Genomic DNA, 11,383 nt, shown 5'->3' with positions numbered 1-11,383 from the left:
AGGGGGAAGATCAGAGGGAAAAGCTTCTACTGCATCCTATCATTGCCGTCCCATAAACATCCCAAATAATTACAGAGCACGCATGAAAGGCAGAGTCTCTTCCAGGGAGCATCTTCTCACGACGACGAGGGAGCGCTGGGACACCCATCCGGCTTCCCTGCCCTTTGACCCGACAGCCAGTTAAGTAGGTTCCCCTTGAGTGGTGTGAGTCTCTTGTGTAATGAGTTTGGAGTCAGGACACGGTGAGCAGGAAAACGTGAGAACACGTGACCTGCCTGTAGAGTGTACTACGCAGCGCTGAGGGTGTGAGATTGGGAGCCTGAACTGAAAAAAATCTGTGTCCATTGACTGGCTCCGTGATTCCAGACTGGTGAGTGAGCCTGAATTTCCCTAAATGAGACTACTTTAAATCTAAGCTTCAAGGACTAGTAAAATGGCACGCACGTTTCGTCTTGTGCGAGAAAGTATGGCCAACTTTTCTCACTTTGTTACTTAAGTATTATTCCTTTGTCGTTTTATTTGTCTCGTCTTAATTTGGAAATGCTGGTTCTAATGGACGAACAGACTCCATTGACTGCTGGCTCGCAATTCCGGTGTCTGCTCAATATGATTGGCTCAAAGGTAGATGGGCCCTGATCTACCGAATCCTCGCTCACTCACCACGCTCAGGTGGTCTAGGATGGGAGATGCGAGTGAGTCTGGCCTAGCCTGCAGAGACAATGTGCTCACTAAGGGACCAAGTCTTAGGACTTCCGGTTTTGCGCACAGCTGCGTGTGAGATAGCCACACGTTTCCCCCTTGCTTGCCATCTGCTGACAAATTATGCTTTCCTTCCCCCTCCCCCTGCCCGTGGATGCTGCATCATTGGACCCCCTGGTCTGATTCAGGAAAGGATGAGAGTCGGGGAAGGGAAGCGGCCCTGAAGTCTCCCCCTGGCTTACCCCTTCCTTGGGTGTAGCCCCACAGGGCATGCGCGATCATCAGCTCTAGCCCTCGCCTCGATGGGCATCTCATCTCCTCGTTCTTTTCTCGGCTGCGGGGTGGGATAATGTCAGCCTTGCTTGCGGTCATCCTAGAGTTACCAGGGCTCAGCTAAAACACTAGCCACGGAAGCTGTCCAGTAACTCTAAAGCGTGGCCATTAATCCTGATATACCCTGTGCCACATTCAGCCTGCATAGCTGGTCTAGAAGCTCTTATAGTCCCTCTGGGGCTCTGCTACTTAATGGAGATTTTTAATAGGTCAATAGGTAATGGGGAATGTTTCAAAAGAACTGTCTAATTTTGCTTGGCTAGAGCAGCCTTCTTAGAGGCTGGCTCATAGTGCTGAAATCTCGAGGTTTAGAAAAGTAAAATAATGAAGTCCTAAACAAAACAGGCCTATTCTGATCATTTCTATGGCTGAAAATATGTACGCGATTCTGCCTAGGTTAAACTGAGCAACGCTTACAGAAGTCATGGGAACAGATCAAAACCATCTTTGCCATTTCCTGTTCTTCGCAGGCAGAGAAGACAGACCCTGTGGGTGAGAGACAGGAAGAAGTAAAGGCACACGATCTTACGCCTGTGCAGCTTCAAGTACATCGAGATAAGAAGCCACACACTGCTCAGAGCGCTCGTGGTTAGTAAGATGCACCCATAATTTGAGTGTGCAAGAAGCAGGTTATCGTGGGTCATTAAAAAAAGCCTGTTCTTCAATATGTCAACCTGTTCTTGAGTTACGTTGTCTTCTATCTTTCTGTTGCGTTGGGTACTGTACCCACGCCTGTCTTGTGACGATACAGGGACATCTCCCAACCTCAGACTCAACAATCAAAGTACACAAAACGAGAAAGAAAAATCAATGTTTGCTTCCCTGGTTATGTTTTTTTTTTTTTCTGAATTATTTCAAGACTTCAGAGAATCTTTCCTCCTCCGTAGTGTTTCAGTTTCAAGCAGCGTTTCTACTTCCAAAAGAAGACGCTGTTCTCGGTCAAAATTGACTTAAACCCCTAACAATTTGAGTTAGAATGAGCTGGAAATATCTGTAGGACCTAATCAGCTGGCACACTCTTCATCCTTAATGTGTAGCAGGAAGGTAATTTGGATTTAAAAAAAAAACATTAAAATATACTTGCAAAATTACAGAAAGCAGAACCATTCCTGGCCCAAGCAGCTCAAACGAAGTGGTATTATACTATAGGCTTCACATTAAATAAATAAGAAGAAAGAAACCTAAGAGGAGCCAGGTCCTGGATCCTTTCGAGATACTTCGCTACCTTTGAACTCCAGTATGGTTCTCACGACACTCTTAAGCACTCTATAAAGTGAGATTCTCTCAGACATTTCTGTTTTGCTTGGCTCAGAAAGGCTGGAGGGACTTGAAGTGATTTCTAATGAACTAAGCATATGGCAAGGCGTCACCGGGTGCTTTCCTTAGAGCCTCCTGCTCCTTTATGGGAGCTGCGTAGCTGAGCAGTAACAGCGAAAATCTTACACTCTACTGGTTATGAGTTGGATCATGGTTCCAAAGTCTGGGTGAAAGTTCACTGCGGGAGTAGGACGCCAGCGTCTTTTTTTTTTTAACTCTGAAAATGTAAATGTTTTAATTTGCTTAAGCGGTTTTTTATTTTTGCTGGCAGATAAAGGGCTAAAGGTCAGGGTACGTTTATTTTGTTTTCTTTTTAAAAAAAATTAATGATTTCTTTATAGAATTTCAGGAAGGCCGATTGATATAAACAGGATCAAGATCTGTATACACAGTTGCCTGTAGGATCGGTCAGAGTTCTTGAGCATCTCTGATTCCGCCACTCCCAAACATGGGACTCCAAGCTGCAGTGTGTACCACGGATGCTTCTCAGAGCAAACACAGATGGGCCCTCCCGAGCCTTTGCTTCTGAGATCTGATATCTCTGCCACCCCTCCTGCCATCTCGGAGTCAGTCACAACTGATGTGGGATTCCCCTCTGTGTGCTGTAAATACGATTGGTTAATAAAGAAACTGTCTGGAGCCCCGTGATAGGGTAGAACGGAGCTCGGCGGGGAAGACCAAGCTGAATGCTGGGAGAAAGAAGGGCAGAGTTGAGGAGAAGCCATGGAGCCCCTGTGGAGCCAGATGGAACTTTAGCCCGTAAGCCACAGCCATGCAACAATACACAGATTAATAGAAATGGGTTAAATTAATGTGTAAGAGCTACCCAATAAGAAGCTAGAGCTAATGGGTCAAGCAGTGTTATTACGTCATCGCATTTCACTCAGGCGCTGGAAGCTCCCGCAGTATCCCGAGAGACAGAGAAGGAAGAGAGATCAACCCATTAGCGTCACTATGAAACCAGTTTTGACCCTGGTGTTTCTGAAAGGGTCTTGGCGTCTCTTCATAGTTCTAGAGCAGCGAGGTGGAAGATGCCCCTTGTGACAGGAGTCAGATGAGGTCTATCAAATCTGAGCACGTGGTGCGATGAAGATACCTTCATTCCTGTCGTGATTTTTCACAGAGGTGGGCAGGATTGGGTTTCCACCAAGTTACTAAAATGATCATGTTTTAAATAGGTAGCAAAACAAAGAGCTGGACGATTGGTCACTTTATTTGAGCTTTATTTCATTCTCTCCTTCAATTCAGAGATGGGTTATTCCCACCTTTAGTTTCTGATACTATAGTTTTCCTATGTGGATGCCTTAAGAAATGGTAGACAAGTTATTTTAAGCAAGCCAATAAAAAAGATATAGATTCCTAGAATTATTGCAAACGTAGGATAGAGGTCCTGCACGCTTGTGGCCAATTTCCCCCATGGCAGGGTGCACTTATCACATCTAGCGCATTAATACAAACTCGCGCTTATTAGCCACGGCACATTGCTTGTTCAGATTCACATTTTCCCACGTCAGGTTCCCACGCGGGATGTCACATTCAATTCAGTCCCCACGGCACCTCAGACTCTCCTTCCCTATGACTGAGTCTCAGACGTCCCTCAGGTTTGACGGCTTTAGCCATCACTCAGGTGTATTACAGAGTGCTCTCTGGTCAGGGCTACGGGTGTTAAGGGGGAAGCCTCGAGAGGCATGCCGTAGTCAGCAACCCAGACACGGACACAGGTTATCATCTCGACTACACAAGCGGTTCTGACTTTGAAACTTCCTGGGCTTGAACTGTTATCACTTCCCTCCACATGAATGCTGCATTGCTCTCTCTCTCTCTTCCACCGTGTCTGTCTGGAAGAAAGTCATGGACAGACAGGGACAGACTTAGCTAAGCAATGACAAGTTCTACCTTCTGCCTGGAAGATAGCGCTTCTCTATTCCTGTTTATTGATTTACTTACTCATTCGAGTTACTGTCAACCCAGGAATATGTATCTCTTACTCAGACTTGTTGCTCAAAGTCCCCAGCCTTGGTCACTCAGAGGCTCTCGCTTAGCCTGTGGACACACCCTTGAACACGCCCCACCTTGTGTGACGGCCCTTGTCTGTCTACACTTCTTTTCTAGACTCCATACTAGCTTAGGCCCATCTGTTCACCACTGTGCTCTATAGAACCAGCCACGCCCATAAGGAACTTTGGCTCTTTTGACTGAAGCATGTAAGACCTGAATACTTGTTGCTTCTTGGGCATATTATTTTTCGGCATTGCTGGCTGACGGTCCAAGGAGAGTCACGTACATTGTTGATGTGCGCATCAATGAACATTTAGAGAGGTAAGCATCTACCTACATGAAGATAACCACGAATTCACACGGATGTGTCAGATTCACTGCCACAGGGGATAGGCTAATCCCCATCTCTGTTACATTTTTATACTGTCACAATATTACTTTAGTAATGAAGCAACTTGAAAATGGTAGGTTTGAGAGAGAGCCAAAGCGTGAGGCGAGTGGGAATTCCAGGGATGCTTGTGAATTATTGGTTTGCGGTGGTGGGGACGGAACCCGGGGTCTTACACCCATTAGGCCAGCATTGCACACCAGCTCTGCTCACAGCACCAAGGAGATTAGGCACCCGAGAAGTTGTGCTTCTCTGTTAGTAGCTACAGTTAACAGAGATCTGTAACAGGAATGCCACTTGTTTGTCCCGGCTGCCCAGAACCGAAATAACCACACAGAAACTGTATTCATTAAAACACTGCTTGACCCATTAGCTCTAGCTTCTTATTGGCTAACTCATATATTAATTTAACCCATTTCTATTCATCTGTATATCGCCACGTGGTCATGGCTTACCGGCAAAGATTCAGCATGTCTGACTCTGGCGGATCCATGGTGTCCCACTTCGACTCTGCCTCCTTTCTCCTAGCAGGCCATTTAGTTTTCCCCGCCTAACTCTGTTCCCCTACAGCTCTGCTAGAGGCCCAGAGCCGTTCCTTTATTAACCAATGAAAGCAACACATAGACAGAAGGACCTCCTACCCCCGAGATCCACAGGTAAAGGCGGAGCGGCGGCAATGGGGTTGGATCCAGGATTCATGGGTAACTACTTCAGTTATGTGGGTAGAACGGACTTCTCCAGTTCATTATCTTCAAAGGAGGAAAGTGTAGCACTTTAATTCATGAGAATGTGTGAGTGGCTCGGGGAATTAACACAAGCTCCGCATTTAGAATCGCCGGGCTCATTATTTGTGAGTTGTTGTTATTTATACCGTGGGGCGAGTGTATTATTATCTCCATTTTACAGATGGAAATAGAGAGGCACAGAAATTTTCTGTCTTGCTCAAGGCCTCCCAGCTGGTAAATTAGAGAGCGGCTCTGCCATCAACTGTGACCTTTCAAGGGCTGCTGCCCAAGTCCGAGCTTGCTTCTCGTCCTACAAAAATCACGTTATGAATGGCTGCTCTCTGTGTCTCGGAGTAGACTCCACCACTGAAAAGATCTGGATAGTATTCATGTCAGTGATACCATGACCACGGTGCCGAGGGTCTCAGTGAGTAGAGGACCTTTCTCAATACTTGTGACATTGCCTTAAACCAGATGAGTCAGAGGTCCCTCCTAAAAAAAGGACTCTTAGGTGGCTCTTCCCCAGCTCTCCCCGTTGCTGCCTGTTGTATGAAAACGCAGTGAAGGAAGCTTAGGTATTCCTTTCCTGCTGAACACAACAACAATACATGCATTGGCAGAGGACGTCTCTTGGGAAAGTGAACAGATCTGCTAGGGAGGAGAGCTGGTAGGATAGTCCAGCTTCCCAAATCCAATTGATAACAATCCACTTCCCACGTTTCCTGCCTTGCTGCGCTCCTATCTGCTTGCCTAATTCCTTTATCTCACATTACCCCCTTCCCCCGAGGCTTCACCATTTATTGAGTCTAGAGATTCATTTTGAATGTGGTCCATCAACCAGGTAAATCCCGAAAGCGATCCTCCCCTCTGCCCTTTCCCTCCCCAGGGATTGACTTCACACTAGCGATCTCTCCAGGCTTTCGGATGTGTATTCGCCTTGCCCAGTCTGTCTCCGGCCTTTGACCGTCACAGGTGCCGTAAATGGACCAGACAACTAGGGTCCCTTCTCTGCAGGGAGCCTTTGGACCTTCGGAAACTCTCACCAGGTGATGGAAGCCCTGCTTGATCCGGCCAGGCATTGTCTGGCCGTCATAATCACACTGAGGTCTCACAGAGGCAGCTGCTCCTTTTATTTCCCTTTTAATAGCAAGAAAACCGAGGACTTTCCAAAGTCACAGAAGGAACCGGCAGATAACGCAGCCCGAATCGCGTCCTATAGACATCCTCATTCTTTCTCACCCTTCTTGCTGGGCCGGGGTGTTCGAGGATGGGCCGCTGGGCCGGCAGCTCCTTGCTCTGCTGCCGTTTGTCCTAAGTCTTTTGGTTTGCAAACAGAAGTCTCTGAAGCACAACCGTAAACAAAGTGTGGCCGACAGCTGGGGAATGACAGCTGCAGAGAGAGAGAGAGAGAGAGAGAGAGAGAGAGAGAGAGAGAAATGTGGCCGGATGCTCTGGGGGTGGGTGGGATGCACGCGTCGTCAAGGTGACTCCCTGAAGAGGAAACTGTGACTGACAGGCTGAGGTGAGGGGCGCTGTGAGGTTCAGTCGCCCAGCCCCCCGACCACAGTGTGAGCAGGTGCCAACGCATTTGCTTTCCTTTGCCCACGGCATTTGATCAATTGTCTAAACAAATCTGATTTCTTTGAATTTTTTTCCCCCTGAAGTGTATATCTGACATAAGAATAACAAAATATCTTAGGTTAAGAAGCAGGAGACACAGGGCCAGGCTATATGGTTTGATGAGACGGTGCTTGCACAAGGCCCCGAGTCAGAGCTTCAACACTGCAAACTACAACATAAATGAAAATAAACAAAATTACTACCTAAGCATCTGTTCAGGTGTGTGCTAACGATGAGGGTAGGCTTGCGAGCAAGCCTATAACTTCTCTTGTTCCATTTTTTTTTCTTTACTTTCTAAACCGAGGAAATTGGGCTATTAGTGATATTTGAAATTCCAAACTTTTCTGATACTATGACTTATTGAACGCTTGTAGTGTCTCTGGCACTGAATTAGGGCAATCTGAGATTTAGACCAATTAAAAGAGTACATTTCCAGATTCGTAGACCTGGGCGATAAAGTGGCCACCAGCATGCGTCAATGCAGCTCTCAAAATGTGGTGAGTGGGGCTGAACTTTCCTTTTAGTTCTCCCTACTTAAATTTAATTAAGAAATGTTTACTACGGTCATTTATTTTAAAAATTAATATATTCGAAATCACACATGTGGATCTGTTTTATCCTGTGGTAAATATTATGAGCTATAAACACATTTAGTGGTTGAACTGGAAAGGGCTATTGGATGTAAATGTAAAGACAATATAAAAAGGAAGCAAAACGTCCCAATAAAGCTGGGTGGTGGTGCTGCACGCCTTTAATCGCAGAACTCGGGAGGCAGAGACAGTTGAATGTAAGTTCGAGGTCTGCCTGGTCTACAGAGCGAGTTTCAGGACAGGCTCCAAATGCTACAGAGAAACCCTGTCTCAAAAAGCCAAAAAGAAAAAAGAATTCTAATAATTTGTTCCATGTTGAAATGCTAATACTTTAGTTATACTAAGTTAAAAAAATAGTATCAAAATTAACAGAATTTAATTTTTTTAATATGGCTATTATTAAAACCCTTAGAATTACTAATGTGTATGGTATTTCTTTCAGAAGGCCCTGCCGGTCCTCCCCTCTAAACTGTAGTGGGTGGCTGCATTGGCATAATGGCCCTAATCAGTCATGAATTGTGTCTCTCCGTTTGAGGAAGTCACCTGACTCATCCTGAGTCACCATTCTTCACCAGGAAGACTTGCCCCAATTCCTTTTGCTCACAGGGTCTAGGAGAGTCAGGAGGTTTGAATTGGTGTCTGCAGCATGAGGGGCCTTCACATTTGGGATGTGCAAAAGTGCCGTGGCTAAAAACCACTCTGATGTCTTCATCTGACACCGGAAAGTGGCATCCCTTGCCTTCAGAGAGTGAGTGTCTGGAGACCTGAGCTCCGTCCGGCGTGAGTTCCTCTGTTGGGTGGAAGTTTACGCCACACCTCTACAGAAGTGCTTGACTCCTCTTGTGTCTGGCTGCCTTCAGTCGGGCCACAAATGTCTGGACTATTGGGCTATGGATAGTTTTATGTCATCTTGATACAAGCTAGAGTCCTTCTGGGAGAGGGACACTCAATTGAGAAAATACTTACCCCAGATTGGTCTATGGTCCGTTTCCATGATGGATGATGGGTGTGAGAAGGGCCCAGATCGCCTTGGGTGGTATCACCCCTGGGCAGGTGGGCCTGGGTGCTATAACAGAGCAAGCCATGAGAGAGCAGGCTACTAAGAAGCATTCCTCAATGGCTTCTCCACCAGGTCCTGCTTCCAGGTTCCTGCCCTGACTTCTTACAGTGATGGACTATGATACGGAAGTCTAAGATGAAATAAACCCTCTCCTCCCCAGGCTGCTTCTGGTCATGGCGTTTGATCAGAGTAATAGAAAACCAATTAAGATAACAGTAAAGAGTGTTTTTGTTTTTGTTTTCCTCTTTTCACATAGATTGAACTCTAGGCCCTTAATATAGAAATACTGGTTAGGCGTTCTGGGTATCTTTTAAGGAGGACACGACAGGAATTGGAGTTTGAAGGCTTCTCTCTGCAGAACACTATCCTCCTCTCCCTCTGGAGGTATTGAACGGAGATCAGGGAGAATTCCTTTCTCTGGTCAATATGTAACGGTTGGCCTGTTTGGACCAGGGACGGTGCCTTTTCCTGGTATGGTGGACATAGTGGGCATGATCAGAGCAGGACAGTGACCATTTTGGACATGAGTACGGTTAACTAGCGTGGCCAGGAAAGACCACCTGCTCCTAGTCAGCATACGAGTTCTAAGCTGTGAGGACAACCGTGCTATTTTGCAAGGGCCTGCTCCGACAGATACCAGAGTGAGTAGCTTACCCAACAGAAACTGGCCCTTCCCAGAGTCTGGAGCGCTGGGTCAAGGTGTCAGACTGAGGGTCTTCTGAGGGGTCTCCCCTTGGCTCACGGATGGCCACCTTCTTATGGTATCTTTCCACGACTGTCCCTGGGTCTGCACTGTGAGCAAATCTCTTCTAATCGGGAGGCCAGCCATACTATATTAAGACCCTCTCACGTGACCTCATCTTACTTTGACTGCCCCTTTAAAGATAACATCTTCGAAATACAGCCCGATTTGGATGTTCATATAAGGTGCAAATGAATTGGGAGAATTCATCCAATCAGCCTATGACCACCACCACGCCTCCTGATGGTCAGTGGTGTTCAAGGGTATCAGGCCAATAAACAGGGCAGAGGCTCTGACAGCAGAATGGACCATCACACTACACGAGGATTTCCTCTTCGAATGAATAACAAGAAGAACATACATGGCTGTGAGGTCACTGTGAATTCCAGATTGTCTTCAGAGACCACAGGTGGTACGGGGCTCCCCTCAGAACAGGATATCCCTTGTTACTTGACTCACAGTACCAGAGACCAGGCAAATACAGTTGAACATAGCCGAGTGTCTTTGGAAGAGTCTGGCATCAGGGAATCAGGGACAGGGTTCTGGAACTGTAATAGGTTGGTTGGTTTGTTCTGATTTGACCTAGAATCCCCTAAGAAGTTAGTGGGAGATTGTCCACCCTGGACTGACCAGTGGAGACGCCTGTGGGGATTATCTCAATTAACTGGTGTGGGAAGACCAGGCCAGTGCGGGCAGCTCCATTCCCTAGGTAAGTAGGGAAACTGAGCTGAGCACAAGCAACCGGGGAAGTACGCATTCACATTCGTTTCTTTCTGCTCTTGATAGCAGATGCTATATAACTGGCTGTTTAAGGTTAAAAGTCCTGCCCTGACTTTTCCACAATGATGAACTGTGTCTGGATGATGAATGAAATAAACCGTATTCCTTAAGTCGCTTAGGACAGTTGTTGGGCTATTTTTGGCGCAACCGAAATGAACCTGGGAGAGCATAAAAGTAACACACAGGCCAAATCTATGCATGGTAACCATACTGGAAGCATAGAGCACAGTGCAACAAAGACTTCTGATTGCTGGAGAAGGCAGCCTGCTTACCGTTCAACATTAAACGGAATGGAAGAAGACGGCGAAGAAGCTGGTGGTGTGTGGATGGTGGCGGCAGAGAAATGCCTCCTTGGTTAAGAGCACCCATATGGTGATATCTAACTCCAGCTCCACCGGGGAGGAGGGTGCAGCACCTCCAGCCTCCCCTGACACCTGTACTCGTGTGTGCATACCCTTCACATACAAAGGATTAAAAGTAGAAGGTGTTTGTTGTTGTTATGTTGGGAATGGGCTAGGGAAATGTCTCAGTTGGTAGAAATGCTTGTCTTGCCACCACATTGCCCTCAGCGCAGATCCACATTAAAAAGCCGGACACAATGGCGCCTAAATGTGTCACCTGGAATCCCAGTGCTGGGAAAGTAGAGACAGGTGGATGGATCCCCAGAGCTCGCTGGCCTAGTCGAACTGACTGAGGGTGAGACTGTCTCGAAAGTAAGGTGGAGAGCTAGTAAGGAGGCCTCTGGCTTCTTCAGGCAGCCACACAGATGCACACAGCCCCACATAAGCACACCAAACACACACACAAACACACCCCTCCACACACTGACAAGCGTACAAGTTATACATGTGTATACACCAGAAACCACCACAAAGAACCCTCAGAGGGTACTGCCTCCCACTTTGATGCTGAGACTTTGGGAGGCAGCTGGTGGTTCCTGAAAGAAAACATAGGGACAGTTTCATTGGTTTGTGGACACCCGACAAGTCTATTTCAGTGTGTGACTTTGTTTCCATCCTAACATTAGGCTTTCCTGACCGAAAAATGCAATATTCTCAATTTGACAAAGCTTAGAGAATCAATACGCTATGCTGAGGCCCGTGTAAATAACAACAGACTTCATGAAATGGC

General features: G+C 46.7%; 1 long non-coding RNA gene across 1 annotated transcript; it reads left to right on the top strand.

Annotated features, from left to right (window-relative positions):
• Positions 1 to 7,287, top strand: LOC146889394 (uncharacterized). The gene is made up of 6 exons (XR_015736839.1): positions 1 to 370; positions 1,503 to 1,620; positions 2,699 to 4,668; positions 5,306 to 5,391; positions 5,642 to 5,887; positions 6,347 to 7,287. It is a non-coding gene; the product is annotated as an uncharacterized LOC146889394 (long non-coding RNA).
• The last annotated feature ends 4,096 nt before the right edge of the window (positions 7,288 to 11,383 follow it).

Source organism: Myodes glareolus, chromosome 27 (assembly GCF_982192425.1).
Source record: "Myodes glareolus chromosome 27, mMyoGla1.1, whole genome shotgun sequence".
NCBI lineage: Eukaryota > Metazoa > Chordata > Mammalia > Rodentia > Cricetidae > Myodes > Myodes glareolus.
Note: the sequence above shows the minus strand (reverse complement) of the source record. Positions and strands in the feature narration are given on the sequence as shown.